The following is a 16,614-nucleotide window of genomic DNA, read 5'->3' as shown; positions in this document are numbered from 1 at the left end:
GTGTTTGTAAATGGGATCACAAGTCCGCATCTTGTACAGCAATTAACCACTAAGAAGAATATATGCAGTGTATTATTTGTTGAAACTGTCCTTCCGATATGATTTGAAGCTGTCTCATTGCTATCTGTTTGTCAATAAAACTTTGAGAAAAAAAAAAAAAGAAAAAAAAAGAAAAATGAGAAAGCAATGCTCATCAGAGTTTTATTAAGCTTATTAACAGACATAATAAAATTACAATTCTTTTTGCTCTTTGTTAGTAGATGTATGAGTTATTCTACTACAAAACAGGAAGTGACTTATGTGTAGCTGTTGAAAACACAACCAGCAAGTCACTATAATTTTAACAAGTGTTGATGCTGGCATATTCACTTCACATAGCATCTACAATACTCATCAAAAAGAGTTTATAGCATACTACTTAAAGTAATGGCACTACATCCACATTTGCCAAGATTGGTGTCAGTGCTATAGCACGTCTTTCTACTGGGGTGTTATGATTTGTACCCAGGTGTCCCCAGAAAACCTCATGCAGTCACTGGGGTCGCTTCTAGAGTATTAATTCATGATCCAGTGCTGTAAAATATGGGTGTGAATACTACACTAATCTGGGGCAGATAATCTGCATTATAATGTAAGGAGAGGGAAAAGGCTTGCTAGCTGCTGCAGCTGCAGTTCCCTCCCTTTGTTCTTTGCTGTTTTCTCTGCCATGAACTGCTGACCTGTGAAATGTGCCACTATTCTTGGAGCCAGTCAAGTATGGACTGAAATCTCCACAAACTGTGAGCTAAATAAAGGTTCCTTACATTCCTTTTGGGTACCGGGTATTCTGTCGCAGCAACAAGAGAAAAGTAAATGAGAAATGGTATGACAAGGAAAATTCCTTTTTAATAGTCCTTTAAAAATGCCAAGGCATATGTCAAAGATTGTTATTTTCTTTTATTCTCACAAAAGCAAGCTTTATATTACTTGGTCTTGGATTAAGCAAAACAAGCTTTAATTGTTCACAATTAAGTCACATTTTAGATATGTACTTCTATCTCATTATTTATAAATGATTTGAACAGAATAATTCACAAGAAAGATCATGGTTACTCTTAGGAAAGGAGTACATGTTTATTACAAGTTAAAATCCCCACCCTAAGGTTAAAGAATATTTATGATGTCTGAGTCTATAGATTAAAAGATAGTAAGTATATATTTTATACACATACTATAATATAATATGTGATATGTATTTATTAAATGCAGTACAAAACTGAATGAGACAATAGAAGTGAGGAGACCTGAGGAACATGGTAAAGTAGGATTCTCCAATACTCATGTCTTCAAGGAAGCATCAGTTTGAACACCTGTCCATGTACAGAAATACATTTACAATAGCTAAGGAAACTAGGTAAGAGTTTACTATAACTGGGTATAGTACAGAAGCAAGAAAAAACAAATTGAAGGAGGTAGGAAAGACAGATTTATATTACCCATATCACCCTTCCCCAGGTCACAATAAATACACAAACTGAGAATACTGTAATATTGTGATATGGCTGTGTAAATCACCTTTAGTCAGAAAGTTATCAGAAAAACTATTAAAAATAATAATAATTAACAAAACTTTTAAGAATACACTCAAAAAGATACAAACTGTAACACAGAAAACAAAACATAAAATGCAGAGGTGGCGTAAAAGTATAATTTTTTTTTTTTTTTGGCGGAGCCAGGGATTGAACTCAGGCCCTTGTGCTTGCCTGGGAAGCACTTATTCCACTGAGCCATCTCCCCAGCCCCTAAAAGTGTAATTTTTATATGTGATCAAAGATAAGTTTTCATAGGGGAATCACTATAGGCCTGATCTACATAGTGAGACCCTGTACACCTTGTATTAAATATATAAAAAAGTAAAATTAATGAAAGTTAAGATAAATTTTACATTGTTTTCTATTGAAGGGTATTCTTATTTTACTAGTTTATACAATATATCAAAATTTTAATTTGACTCTCTTAAAAAAAACAAAATCAAAATAATACCATCGGCATAGGTTAAAATATAGCATTCTATTTGTTTTTTTTTAATAAATTTATTTATTTTATTTATTTATGTGTGTGTGTGTGTGTGTGTGTGTGTGTGTGTGCGTGTGTGGCCAGCTCAGCCCACCAGGGTCGGGGCTGGCTGGCATGTGGTGCTGGGGGATTGAACCGCGGTCCATGTGCTTTGCTAAACTTGTTCTAAGTAGGTGCTTTAGACCACTAAGCCATCTCACCAGCCCAGAATTCTATTTGTTTATGATCTTATTTTATTTCTTAAGTCTCACAAAACCATTAAAGCAGACCCATTTGAAAATTGGGACATGACATATAATAAACGCAATTAAACCACACACAGATGCATACCTACACACTTACCCATTTGTACAACTCCCAATGCTAAAATAATTCAAAAGAGAACTAAGAAAAAATATTTAGAAACAAAAAAGACCCTAACTTTATGTTGTCCTTTTCTTAATATGGTTCTTACATGATTATATGTGCATGTCTAATTAGATCTACCTGTGTTGACTTAGAGCCTTAGCTTGATTTCTGGATTATAAATGATTTGAAATTTAATTAGCTTGTATGATTAAATTATATAAGTGCCTACATAGTGACCAAATAATTAAAGGCTTTTTAATACCACCAAAAAACAAGATAAGTTTTCATCAACTTTTAATACCTTACTACAACAATGACAAATTTTCTGTAGCCTAATAGTAACTAAAACAAAAACTGAAAGTACTTTATGAAAAGATATAAAAGGATTCCAAACATGTAACTAAAGAAAAATCAACTAATTGCAAAGGAGAAAAAGAAACAAAGGCTTTATAAAACAGAAAACAAAATAATGCTCTTGGAAAATCTGCATATCACAATTGACTTGAATGTAAATGTTCTATATATTCCAAAAAAGTGGTTTAATGGATTCAAAAAGTAAGATCCAATGATAATGTATTGTACACAGTGCATTAATTTTACTTGTAAGTGGACACAGACTGAAAATGAAGGCAGAAAAAAAATATTTCATTCAAACATAAATCAAATGATAGAATGAGTAGCTATATTTGTATCAGAAAAAATAAACATTAAAGGAGAAAAATGTGTACACATTTAACTTTGGAACACTTAATAGTGTAAATATAAATAGATATCAATGCAGATATCAATTATAATACAATAATAGCAAAAGACTTTGAAGTTCTACTTAACCAACAGACACATCATCACCCTGAGAGAAAATGGGTAAGAAAACACTAGAATTAAGCTACACATAAGACCACATAAATACGAGAAAGAAATAAAAGTCATCCATGTTGGAAATGTAGAATTTAAACTGCCCATGTCTGTATGTGACAGAATCTTACAGCATGTTGATAATTGTGGAAATTCAATCAGAACACTTTTTCGAACTCATAAATAAATTCATTAAATCACAGAACACACAAAAAAATCAGTAGATATTTTATATACTAATGATCCGCCTCCCCATACCATTACAGAAGGCAGGCTGAGCCTGACAGCTATAGGGACATGGTTTGCCTTGCCTTGCTGCCCCATCATTGCAGGACCCTTACTAAGATGTGCCCCCAACCAGAGTCTTAGAAGGCAGGCTGAGCACCAGACAACTATGGGGCACTGATGATTCCTATGCCACCCATCACTGGAGCCTCCCTGAGCTTCATATTGCCCCTATTGCTGCAGGAACCCTGGTTAGCCCTACCTTGGAACCCACCATTGCAGAAGCCTTGCACAAGTTCGGCCTGCCCCCCATTATTGTGGGAGCCTTGCTGAACTGACGCACACCACCCCCAATGCCACTGGTAAAGCCACATTGAACCTTGGACAGAGGGAGCTTTAGTGAGACTATCCAGAACCCCATGCTCAAGAGAGCCTTGCTAACCTGCGCCTCACCCTCCACCATCACAACTGAGCCTGAGTGAACATTGGGTGCTTCAAAAACGTCAAAATGGAGGATCAAGATGCAACCTTAGACATCCGAGCCAGGCAGAACAAGTTCAGGAGACAAGGACTCAGAACTTGGAAGTTACACACCCGAAATTTCTGAAATAATAGCAACTGAAGTCAAGAAACAACTCCTTCAGGATACAGAAGAAATTAGATCAGAAATAATCTCTCATGTAAAAGAAATGTCAACAATCATGAAAGAATTGCTGAGCACATAAAAAAATAAATAGATCAAAAATAGAGAATACAAAAATGATGCCAAGCATACAATGAACAACACAGGAAATAATTAGAATGCAAGAAGCATACTCAAACAGATGTCTAGGAAAATAAGAATTCCATTGAAAATTGTCAAAAATGCTTGAACAAAACTCAAGATAGACTTTCAGACCTTGAAGACAGCATTGGAGTTACTGATCACAAACAGAAAGATCTCATAGGGCTGGGAAGATGGCTCAGTGGAATAAGTGCTTCCCTGGCAAGCACAAGGTTCTGAGTTCAATTCCCGGTTCCTTAAAAAAAAAAAAAAAGAAAAAGAAAAAAAAAAGAAAGATCTCATGAAAATAATAAGGAACCAGGAAATGATTCAATAGCTGCAAGATGATGGAAAGAAAAACAACGTAAGATTGACAGGTATCAACAAACAGCAGGCACCAACACAAATGACAAAAAGACTATTTGCAGAAGTAGTAAATAAAAATTTTGCAAGCATGAGAAAAGAATATGACATACAAATAACTGAGTCATACAGAACTCCAATTAGCCATAACCAAAATAAATGTATATCCAGAAACATAATAATCAAAATCGTAGAAATTCAGCAAAAGAACAGAATATTAAAAGCTGTTAAGGGCCAGCCTGATAGAGGACTAAAGCATCAGTTTAGGTAGAGTGCAGCAGTCAAAGTTCAATTCCCAGGTGCTGTGCCTGCCCCACCCCCAGGGAGCGCTGAGATGGCCACTGAGACTGGGCATGGTGGCACACACCTGTAACCCCCAGTGCTTGGGAGGCTGAAAACAGGAGAATCACTACAAGTCTGATCTATGTACTGAGACCCTGCAGACCCTGTGAACTCTGTCCTAAATACAGAAAAAAAGTTTAAAAGCTGTTAGAGAAAATGAACAGATCATTATAATGGAAAGCCCATTAAAATCATGGCAGATTTCTCAAAATAAACCATCAAGTCAAGAAGAGTGAACTATTTTATTTTTTGTATTTTTAGGGAAGGGTCTATAGGATGTTTAGGGTGTCACAACTAGATCGGACTTGTAGTGATCCACCTGTTTACAGCCCCCAGTCTTTTGCCCTCTCAGTGCCCCACAGGGGCGGAGCCAGCATGGCAGGCCCAGGGATGGAACCCCCAGCCCCTGTACCTACTTGCAGGCGCTTTAATCCACTGAGATATTTGGCTGGCCGAAGTTAACTATTTTAGATCCTGAAAGAAAACAACTTCCAATCCAGATTTATTTAACCTGTAAAACCATCTATCAAATTAATAGGGAGATAAGATACTTCCATAACAAAGAATGACTAAAGAAATTCATGACTACCAATCCAACCCTACAAAGAGTACTCACAGATATTCTAGAAAAAAATGAAAATGACCACAAATGTAAGAACAGCAAAAAGTAACCACCAGTGCCTGGTCTGGTCTCGAGGGTCTGAACTGTAGCAGTCGGAGAGGAGTGGCTAGAATCTTTTGAATATCCACATTTCTACCACTGTGCCTGGCAGAATTTTGATTCATTGTGAATTATATGTCACCTGAAGACATTCAGCTAAGGGCTAACCAGCTTACTTATGAGTCTCTGGAGAGTACAAGGAAAATGCTGAACTTAGTCGTATAGTCTCAAGATGCACGAATCCAGACCATCACCATGTTGGGTGAAGAGAGGGGAACAAATAAACCATATAGAAGAAGGTATAGACCAGATAAATGAAGATAAGAGAGACAGAGAAGACTTTAACAGAACTCAGTAAGTGCTGTGGCATTTCTGTCTGTCCATGTAACAGGATGAAGAATGTTGAGTCTAGCAAGGTCTATATGGCAACATGAGGAGAAGGTGAAGACAACTTACCTAGCAATGTGGTATTCAAGCAATCGGCCAGTTACAAATGGGCAGCCTCAGCAGACAGACACTGGAGCTGCCAGTGGCAGATACATTAGACAGATAACCACTGATGCCAGAGAGAAAGAGATGGAGGAGAACCTGACCCAAGTGGGCAATATCCTGGGAAATCAAAAGAACATGGCCTTGGGCACGGGCAACGAAATTGAAGCTCAAAATTGACAAACAGAGTTAATCACAAAAAAAAAGAGTGACAGGGGCCGGCGAGATGGCTCAGTGGAATAAGTGCTTCCCTGGCAAGCACAAGGGCCTGAGTTCAATCCCCGGTTCCACAAAAAATAAAAAAAAAAACAAACAAACAGTGACATCAGCAAAAACTGTATTGATGCTGCCAATACCTAAGCAAAGAAACTTATTGACAGCTAAAGCTATTGATTTACTTTATTATGATTTATCGATTTTTCTAGTTGTTTCCCCTATGCCATTGCCTTTTCAGAGTTGGAAATTTTGATCTAATCTGAAGTTTTGTGCTGATGGGGAGGTAATGTAGAAGAAAGGCTAGTGGAGTAACAGCCTTGCTAATTTATTTTGTTTCTCCTAAAGGTAGACTACTGCTCTGTCTTCATTGTTTTTTCTATTCATAGTCATAGATTGGTTTTCATAATCACATCTAGTGGGAAAGAAGAAATACCACCTCTTCACCTCTGCAGGTTCTTTTCCTTTTACAATTTGGAAGCATTGCTAAAGATGGTCTTAAAGAAAGCAGCTGTGGAGGTATTTTTGTTTCTTTTCGTCCACTTTGCTTTATAATAGATGAATGACAAGAGAGAAGAAGTGGTTAGCTCAGTAAAAGTATGCAGGCCACAAAACAAAAAGTTGGGTAGCTACAATAAAGATCCAGTCATGTTTAGTGTTTTTATTTAAGTTGCAGTTGTTGGCAATTAAGGTTAATGCTTGGTTTTGGAACTTTTAACACAGTATCTTTATCTTACAACACCATTTTGTAACCCTTGCCATAAAGAATAGAATAAGTTGAGGGTTTTTTCCTGTAAGCTTAGCTGGACATTGTGGCACATACCTGTAATCCAGGCAGTTGGGAGCTTGAGGTAGGATCACCATAAATTCAAGGCCAGCCTTGAATTCAGGGCATTTTTAATTAAAAATTCATGCATGTACATAAATCCTATGACCCAGTTCATATTGCACATGCAGGAATAGCTTGTGTGGCTTTTTATTTTCATATTAGTTTCATAGTCCCATTACACACCTATTAATCACACAAGCTTGTCATTAGTGTATAAAAAGAAAATGTAAATATATCTGGGAAGAATCTCTAAAGCAAGGATTAAATTTGTTTTGAAAAAGTTTGAAAAAATACATGGATCCAGATTTATCTCAATGCTAAGAATTATGATTAGAAAGGAAACAGAAAACTTACTTTGATCTCAGGTAGAAAAATATTTGAGTTTCATCTAGCTTTATATGTTTAAAAAGTTAGGAGGTACTTATCTCACTAGAAATGATTTGGAAATTAAATCTTTCATTTAATTATTAGTAATTTCACTGTTATTCTCTTAGCCTTGTATAGTAAACTATGTAGATCTCAAACATTGTTATGGGAATATGATCAGTATTTGTCACCTTTATTTGAAAACCAGCATCTGCGCACTTCAGAGCTGTCAGTGTGGGTTGGTTCTACCAATAACCACACTTTGATTCTTACAATTAAATTTTGTAACTAATAGTCTTATTCTTTCAAACAGGTACTTTGTTATTTTGTAAACTATAATTTCAATAGCTTTTGTTTAACAGACTGAATAAAGCAGAACTCCACCAGTTAAAAAAAAGAAAAAAAGAAACCACCAAGCAGGGTAAACAATTAAAAACAGGGTAAAAGTAGCGAACCTATAGCAGGAAAATAGCTCGACAAAGATAAGCTAATACATATCAGTTATAACCATCAATGTAAACTGCCTGCACTCACCAATCAAAAGATGCAGAACAGCAGATTGGGTGGAGAAAAAAAATCCAACAATATTCTGTATACAAGAAACACATTTACCTCATAAAGAAACTCATACACTGAAAGTCAAAGTGAGGAAAATAATACTCCATGTGACAGGAACCCAGAAAAAAGTAGGGGTAGCTATTCTGTGCAAACACAATGTGAACTTCAAACGAAGAATGATCAAAAGAGATAAAAAGGTCACTACAGTTAAAGGAAAACTTCAATAGGAGATGACAATCATATTAGTACACCTTTACAAAGTTCAACAGAACATTGTCAGAATACACTTTCTTCTCAGCTGCACATAGCAAGTTTATCCAACATAGACTATATACAAGCACATAGAGCATGTGTAACTAAATGGAAAGAAATTGAAATTATCCCATACATATTATATGAGCATAGTGCAATGAAAATGTAAATTATTGACAAAAGGAACAGCAAAAACTCCATAAACATATGAAAATTAAATGAAACTCTCCTGAACCATCAATGGGTCACAGATGAAATTAAATAATATCTACAATCAAATAAAAAAGGCGATACAACTTACTGGAACCAGTGGGCTACAAGGAAAGCAGTGGTAAAAGAGGGAAATTAAAGGTGGTAAATTCTCAGATCAAGAATACAAAATGAGCCCAATTAAATAAACTTATACTACACATCAAGTGTGTAGAAAAAGAAGAGCAAGTAGAGTACAAATCCCAAAGAAGGCAGCAAATAATAAAGATCAGAGGAGAAATCAGTGCAACTGAGATAAAGTAAATAATACAACAAATTAATGAATCCAAGAGTTTGTTCTATGAAAAAATTAAAACAATGGATAAAGCCCTGGCCATCTTGAACAAGAAAAGGAAAAATACAAATTCATGCAATAAGGAATGAAAATCATCAAATAACTATAGACCCTATAGAAAATGAGAAGATCAATTCCTTTTGCCAAAATCTTTACTTACAGGATGGAAAATACAGAAGAAATACAGATACCTAGATACACAAAAACTACCCAAGTTGAATCAAGAAGATATAAAAATTCTGAATAATCCTGTATAAGTTAATGAAATTGACAATGTAATTAAAAAGCAACAAAGAAAACCTCGGGTCTTGAAGACTTCACAGCTGAATTCTACAAGAAATTTAGAGAAGATTTAATGCGAAGTATTCTCAAAATCTTCCATGAAATTGAAAGGGAGGCAGTTCTCCCAAAGTCGTTCCTGGAGGCAAGTATTACTCTGATATGAAAACTATAGAAAGACCCCACCAAAAAAAGAGAATCACAGGCCAATTTCCTGAGTGAACATGGATGAAAAAATCCTCAACAAAATACTGGCAAACAATGCAGCCAATCATCAAGAAGAGGGTACATTATGACCAAGTGGCACTCATCCCAGGAATTCAGGGATGGTTCAATAATGCAAATCTATAAATGTAATACACCACATCAATAGAACCAAAGGTAAAAATCACATCATAAAGTCAAGTCCAACATTCATTCATGATTAAAAAAATAACTACAGAAAATCAGAATAGATGGTCTTTTCCACAACCTGATAAAAGGTATCTATGACAAACCAACAGCCAACATCATAGAATGGACAAAACTGAAAGCTTTCAATTTAAAATCAGGAACAAAACAAGTATGTCCACTGTCACCACTCCTATACTGTATAGTTTTGCAATCATTAGCTACAATTATATAAAAGAAAGGAATAAAAGAAAAAAATGATTGTAAAGGAAGAAATTATCATTATTTGCAGATGACACTATACATAAAAAACCTAGGAAATCCACCATGAGACTTGTAGATTTTTAAAATTTTTATACATTGTAATGAGAAAAAAAGAATAGCAATGAAATTGTTTCAATACAAGTTAGTAGAACATTTACAATAACTAATACACTTCATTTTGTTGTCTTCATATAGTAATTCAGAGGACAAGATGCAGACATATCTTGTATAAACAGTATTAGTACAAACCTTTATTCTCAGTGAACAAAGAGAAAGTAGCTGTATATCTATTGACTTGTAGATTTAATGATGATATTCAGTAGCTTAGGATACAAAGTCAATACTGAAAAATCAATAGTATTTCTGTACACAAACAAGGAATGCATGGAGAAACAAATTAGGGAAACCATGCTTTTCAGAAAAACATCCTCGCCCCAAAATGAAATATTTGTGATTCAATCACACAAAGGAAGTAAAAGATTTATACAGTGAAAATCAGTGCTCTGAGCAAAGAGAATTTCAGAAAATGGAAGGATGGAGAAATCCATACTCCTGGACAGAAAGAATCAACATTGTAAAAGTAAAAATACTCCCAAAATTGCTAAACATATTCAATGCAATACTGATTATAATACCATAGTATACCTCAAAGACCTATATTAAACATTTAAAAACTTCATCTGGAACCAGAGGAGACCTAGAATAGCAAAAGCAATCATGAACAACAAAGGAAAGGCAGGAGGCATGGAAATCCCTGACATGAAAGTATACTACAAAGGTACTGCGATAAAATCAGCATGGTACTAGCATAGCGACAGACCTAAGGATCAATGGAACAGATTAGAAGATACAAATACAGCTGCAAACATACTCAGCCACCTTATCTTTCACAAGGGGGACAAACATGTTCACTTGAAAAAAAGACATCCTCTTTAATAAACGGTTCTGGAAAAACTGACTCTGTAGATACCAAAGAGTAAAATTAGACCTATATCTATCATCATGTACTGAACTACACTCAAAATGGATCAAAGATTTAAACATTAAAACAGAAGCACGGAATCTACTAGAGGAGAAAATAGTTAGACATTTTGAAAACAAAGGGGTAGGTAGTGAGTTCATGAAGAAAAACCAAACAGCAAAGGGAAATAAAATACTTCAAAGAATCAACAACTAGGATCTCAAATTTTTATAAAATTTCTACATGTCAAAAGAAATCTAACATGGGGCCAGGGAGATGGCTCAGTGGAATAAGCACTTCCCCGGCAAGCACAAGGGTCTGAGTTCAATCCCCGGTTCTGAAAAAAAAAAAAGAAAGAAAAGAAAAAAAATAAATCTAACAGGATAAAAAAAATCCCACAAATTGGGAAAAAATTTAGCTGACTATTCTTCAAAGAAAGGACTTTTATCTAGAACATATAAAGAAGTAAAAAAAAACTCAAGCCTCTAAAATTTAAAGAATCAATCTAAATATGGGCATCTGAGATGAATATACACTTCCAAGATGAAGAAAAACAAATGACAAATAAATACATGAAAAATGTCCATCATTATTGGTTATTAGATAAATGCAAATTAGAAAAACACTCAGATTCCATTTCATTCCAGAAAGAAGAGCAATCCTTAAGAAGTCAACCAGTAACAAATGCTGGAAGGGCTATGGGGAAAAAGGAACCCTCCCACACTCCTGGTAAGAGGGTAGACTAGTACAATCACTATAGAAATAGTGTAGAGATTTCTTAAAAAGGTAAGATCAGAGTTCCCATTGAACTAAACTCTTCCCCACCTGGGAAATTTTCAAGAACTGAAAACATATGTGCACTCATGTTTATAGCAGCATAATTTATCATAGCTAATCTTGGAAACAACCCAAATGCCCATCAACTGATGTGTGGATAAAAAAAGATGTAGTTTCGCACAATGGAGTATTTCTCAGCAAAAAAAGGATAAACTTGAGGTATTTATACATAAATGAATATGAGTAGAGACCATTTTCATAAGTGAAATAAATCTGACCCACATCTATAAACATCCTATTGTCTAACTAGTGTAACAACTGCAAAGAGTAAATAAAATATGAAAGGTGTAATAAATACTGTGGAAAGGGAAACAATTTGTTCAATGGAAAGAACAATTGGGATGACAAAAAGGACAAAAGAAAGAAGGAAAAAATATGTATTTATGTATATATACAGGATAGTACTTATGATTTCTGCTGGCTGATTGAAAGAAGCAGTTAATGTGTAACTTTTTTCTACTCTTTAAAAATTTGTTTTAAATTTTCAACCAAATTTGCATGCTTATATCTGATAATCTAAACAACTAATTTGCACACAACATTATGGAATATAACCTTTGTTGAATCCCTATTATTTTGTTTAGTGAAGATTTATATCCAAAATATCCTGTATATAAAAAAGTAGTAACTATGTTTTGTTTAGTGAAGATTTATATTTATATTGCTTCTAATGGTTTTTTTTACTATTTTAAAATTTTACTTAAAATTAAAAAAAAACCTACAATACAATGACACTTCTTATACCAGCGATGGAATACCTGTCAGAGAAGTTAATGATACAAACAGGCTGGTGCATCATGTGCAGAACAAGTTCCTCACCAATCCTGTACCTACAAAAGCACACAGTGTTTAGGAAAATATTTAATGAACAGGAAGATCTATACACTACAAACACTAATAAAAAAATTCTGAAAAACAAGTAAAGGGAAAGATAATACAGAAATAGTCCAGGCAGTGACAGAAAACTTACATAAGTGAAATAAACAAATTGTACTGAGGAAAGTAAAGAGCAGAAAGGTGGTTAACAAGAGCTTTGGGGGTGAGGGCAAGGGGATAAGGAAATACTGGTCAACAGACACAAACTTTCAGTAACATGGAAAGAGTATGTTCAAGTTTTCTATGACAAACCATAGAAATTATGCTTAGGAGCACATTGTTTTTGTACTTTATTTCATTTTTAAATTTTATATTTTAATATTAATTTTATTGTGAAAGAAATAGCAATGAAAGACTTTCAAAACAGGTTAGTAGGAAAGTTGCAATACAGTGAGGATGTGGGAGAGCTTCCCACTACGCTGTGCCAGCGGGACCTACTGGTCCCACCCAAGGCTCACCATGGGTGAGACGCTTTTCTACCCCTTGGGATACCCACCACAACTCCACAGCACATCCCCCACCCCGCATGCGCAGTAGGAATTTCTGCCACTTTCCAGGAAAACGCAGACCCAGTCCTAGCCCAGGCCCGGTGAGTGTGTGGGAGAGCTTCTGGCTACCCTGTGCTGGGATGATCTAATGGTCCCAGCCCATGCACAGCATGAATGACACCCACTTTAACACTCATGGGACGCCACCATCACTAAAAAGTACTCCGCCACACTCCGTCCACAAGTAAGAATTTCTGTCAGATTCCGGGAACCTCCAGATCCAGTACTAGTCCAGGCCCAGTGAGTGAGTGGGAGAGCTGCCTCTCCCCGCTACTCCACCTTGTCCCCTCCAGAATCAGCTAAGGCCTGGCATACAGGCGTGGGGTGAAACCCTGAAGCTGCAATCCCTGCAGAGAGTGTATGGAACAGAATCACACAGCTAGTCCAGGAGCAGAACAACTGGCCAGAGGGGCACAACAGGTTCACCCCCAAGGGCAGCAGCAGGAATGAGCTGAGCACAGCAGCCAGACCCAACCCAGGCACAGCTGGATAAAACAAAACTTTGTAGACTTGCACCTGAATTCCAGTACATGCTAAGTTTATAACTGCAACAAAGATCTACAACGAAGATCAGAAGACAGTGCTACACAAAATGACGAGAAGGAACAAAATGCAACCTCAGAACCCAAACGCACCCATAACAAGCGCAGAGGACACTAACAAGAACAAAATGGGAATCACACAGCTGAAAGCAATGAATCAATGGCTTCTGAAATAAAGAAACAGCTGCAGAAAGGTATATAGGAACTCAGAATGGAAATAAAAAAGACATCCCTGAATCAATAACATCTGCAGTAAAAAAAAATCAAATGCAAAAACATATGGAGGAAACCCAATGGCCACCCAGAACAAGTGTGGAGGACAGTAGCTCGGCTCACATGTATGAATTAATAGCGATGATAGTAAAAGAGCAAAAGCAGAAAGTTGTAGAGGAACTCAGAGTGCAATTCTTTTCTGAAATAAAAAAAGAATTCTCAAAACTGATAGCATGTGAAGTAAAGAATCAACTACAGAAATACAGGGAGGAAACCCAATATGAATAAAACACTTCAGTAAAAGAATTTAAACCACCTTCTAAAGAAGAATGATAGAAAAAACAAAGACGAGAAAAATGACGGATTCCTTGAATGAGCAATACAGGAAAGAAATAGATCACATAAAGCAGAGTCAAAGAGATATAGAGGAAATTAAAGTCTCAATCACAAGCCTGCAAAACCGTTTAAGTGAATGTGAAGACAGAGTTTCAGATCTTGAAGATGCTGGTGCAGCTAGTAAAAGGGTAAGAAAGGATCTCTTAAAAACGAGGATGTAGGAAAGAAGAATCCATTACCTGTAAGATCATGCAAAGATGAACAATGTGAGACAAATAGGCATCAATGAGAAAGAAGGAGTCAATACAAATGATATTAAAAAAATGTGGGCAGAAGTAATAGCAGAAAACTTCCCAAATATGAGGAAACAATCTGACATTCAGTTAACTGAAGCATACAGAATGCCAAGTAACCTCACCCGAATTAAAAACACACTGAGACATGTAATAGTCAAGATCCCAGAAATTCATCACAAGAATAATCTACTGAAAACTGCTAGAGAAAAGAAGCAGATCATATTCAAAGGAAAACCCATCAGAATTATGGCCGACTTCTCTTCACAAACCTTGAAGGCAAGAAGAGCATGGAGTATAGTACATCAAGACCTCTAAGAAAACAAATTCCAGGCCACACCGCTATACCCTGCAAAACTCTTTCAAGTTTGATGGAGAAGTGAAATACTTTCATGACAAATTTCGTGATGACAAAGCAAGCACTACACAGGATGCTGAAAGAGGTTCTAGAGAGGGACCAAAATGATCAGAATTCCACAAATGAGATCAGAAGTAACCAAATAAATAGGGTAAGCAATTAAAGACAGGAGAAAAAGGAAATAAATGAAAACAGGTAAATAATATGTCAATTGTAAATCAATACATCTCAATTCTAATCATCAATGTAAGTGGACTCATTTCAATAATTAAGAGAACTAGACTGGAACAGTGGATTAGGAAACAAAATCCAACAATATGCTGTATACAAGAAACACATTTAACTCATAAAGACATTCATAGGCGGAAAGTAAAAGCATGGAAAACAATACTACATTCCTGAGCCCCTCAGAAAAAAGCAGGGGTAACAATCGTATTCTCAGACAGTCTCAACTTCAAGCCAACAATAATCAAGCGAAATAAAGAAGGCTACTATATACTGGTGAAGGGAAAAAGTGAAGAGGAAGAGGTAACACTCATAAATATGTATGCACCAAACACGGGAGCACCCAACTATATAAAGCAAATCTTAATAGACATAAAAATCTAATATCCAGTACCACAAGTTTAACAGGAGACCTTAACATACCCTTATCTCCAAAAGATAGGTCAACAAGACAAAAACTTAGCAAAGAAATAACAGAACTGAACCAGAGTTTGAAACAAATGGACTTGGTGGACATATACAGAGTGTTCCTCCCAAACACAGCTGAATACACATTTTTCTCAGCTGCACATGGGTCATTTTCTAAAATAGACCACATACTGGTCCATAGGTCATGCTTAAGTATATGCGAGAAAACAGAAATTATCCCATGCACATTATCTGACCACAGTGCAATGAAACTGGAAATAAATGACAAAAGAAACCAGAAAAAAACATTAAATACATTGAAATTAAATGACACCCTACTCAGCAACCAATGGGTCACAGATGAAATTAAACAAGAAATTCAACAATATCTACAATTTAATAAAAATTCAAGCACAACTTATCATAATTTATGGGATACGATGAAAGCAGTTAGAGGGAAATTCATAGCTGTGAAATCATACATCAGGAAAACAGAACGGGAACAAATAAATACCCTAATGCTGCACCTTCAACAACTAGAAAAGGAAGCGCAAACTAAACCCAGAGCCCAAAGATGGGAGGAAATCATAAAGATTACAGCAGAAATTAATTCAACTGAGAAAAAGCAAACAATTCAAAGAATTAAAAAAGCAAAAAGCTGGTTCTTTGAAAGATTAAATAAAATTGATAAGCCCCTAGCTAACCGCATCAAACAGAGGAAAGAAAAAATTCAAATACAAGCAATAAGGAATGAAAAGGGTGTAATTGCCACAGACTCAGTGGAAATTCAGAAGATTACAAATAGCTACTTTGAGAATCTTTACACTCACAGAATAGGAGACACTGCAGAAATGGACAGATTCCTAGAAATGTACAAATTACCACAACTCAATCGAGAAGATATAACCACTCTCAATAACCCAATAACAGCCAATGAAATAAGAGATGTAATTAAAAACCTACCGGCAAAAAAAAGTCCAGGTCCGGATGGATTCACAGCTGAATTCTACGAGACATGTACAAAAGATGTAGTCACTATACTCCTCAAACTCTTCCATGAACTTGAAAAGGAAGCAATCCTCCCAAAATCATTCCTGGAGGCAAGTATGATACTGATACCAAAACTAGGGAAAGATGCAACTAAGAAAGAGAACTACAGGCCTATCTCCCTCATGAACATACATGCCAAAATCCTCAATAAAATCCTAGCAAACAGAATAC

General features: G+C 35.8%; 1 protein-coding gene and 1 pseudogene across 4 annotated transcripts in view; one reads left to right on the top strand and one right to left on the bottom strand.

Moving 5' to 3' along the window:
• The window catches only part of Enox2 (ecto-NOX disulfide-thiol exchanger 2), a 499,315-nt gene that overhangs the window by 319,844 nt on the left and 162,857 nt on the right, over positions 1-16,614 (bottom strand). The window lies entirely within an intron of this gene.
• LOC101581930 lies at positions 5,736-6,485 on the top strand (annotated as a pseudogene).

The sequence above is a fragment of the Octodon degus genome, unplaced genomic scaffold, assembly GCF_000260255.1.
Source record: "Octodon degus isolate 3935 unplaced genomic scaffold, OctDeg1.0 scaffold00063, whole genome shotgun sequence".
Classification (NCBI taxonomy): Eukaryota; Metazoa; Chordata; class Mammalia; order Rodentia; family Octodontidae; genus Octodon; species Octodon degus.
Note: the sequence above shows the minus strand (reverse complement) of the source record. Positions and strands in the feature narration are given on the sequence as shown.